Source organism: Gavialis gangeticus, unplaced genomic scaffold (genome assembly GCF_001723915.1).
Source record: "Gavialis gangeticus isolate Ggan-Ray unplaced genomic scaffold, GavGan_comp1, whole genome shotgun sequence".
Lineage (NCBI taxonomy): Eukaryota > Metazoa > Chordata > Crocodylia > Gavialidae > Gavialis > Gavialis gangeticus.
In genome coordinates this window covers 546,309-547,504 of record NW_017728991.1, presented here as the reverse complement: position 1 = coordinate 547,504, position 1,196 = coordinate 546,309, and positions in this window count along the sequence as shown.

Here is a 1,196-nt window from a genome sequence, read left to right as displayed (position 1 = left end):
CGCCCTGAGCCCCGGTTGTGCAAACCCGTGCACATATTAGTGCAAATTCATACAAATGTTGGTAAAAACCTGTGCAAATGTAGCTGTAAGGGAATATTCGTGCAAAATGGTGCAATTGTTGGTGTATATGTATTCGTGCAGATGTTGGTGGAAATAAGTATACATGCAAGTGGTGCAAATCCATGTAAGTGTTGGTGCAAATAGATATTCATGCAAATCGTGCAGGTAAATGTGTGTGCAGCTGTTGGTGCAAATAAATATTCATGCAACTGATGCAAATCCATGCATGTGTTGGTGCAAACATATACTCATGCAAATGTTGGTGCAAGTCCACATACATGTTGGTGCAAATAAATATTCATGCAGATGGTGCAAATCCATGCATATGCTGGTGCAAATAAGTATTCAGGCAGATGTTGGTGCAAGTCCTTGCAAATAAGCTTCTGTGCAAAACTTGGTGCAAATAAATGGTGCAAAACCGCGCCAGGGACAGCTCCGAGCACTTCCAAGCTTCCCCTGCAGCTGCATCTCTCTGCTGGGCCAGGCTGGGGACAGGGCCGAGCTGCCACCCATGGAGCTGCAAGGGGAGCAAGTTTTGGAAGCCGCGCCCAGGGCACGGGGCTGGCAGGGCCTCTACCCCTGCCTCTCCCAGGGTCTTCCGCAGTTGCACCCACCCACCCAGAAGAGGACCTGGTTGTGACTGAAAGGAGCTCCCCACCACTAGTTGCAATCAAGACAACTGTAAGACAAAAATGTTTTGAAAAGAATCGCAGGAAATTTCACCAAAAAATCCAAGAAAAAGTTTAAAAAACCCAAATGAAATGACAAGGCCAGGATTGTTTGTTCACAGGAAGAAATATCCCTGAAGATGCCTGGGCAGGGGTTGGACCAGTGAGGAGGGCACAGATGTACATACAGTGCCCGAAGCATGGGGATGGGTGCAGACGCCATCTCCAGTCACTGCCAGGTTCTCCTTCCACGCCCCAGGGCTGAGTTCATCAAACTTTACAGAACGTGACTGTGTTGCTTGGGGAGCTGCTTTTCCCATTAAACAGCTGAGAAGTGATTTACTGCCAACAAGTATATGGGGAAAAGCTGCGTGCCCAGACCTTGTTTGCCCCAGCACGCTGCCTGGATTTAACTAAGGATGTCCTGAACTTGATTCATATCAGGGCAGCTCTGTGGGAACTTGTGTC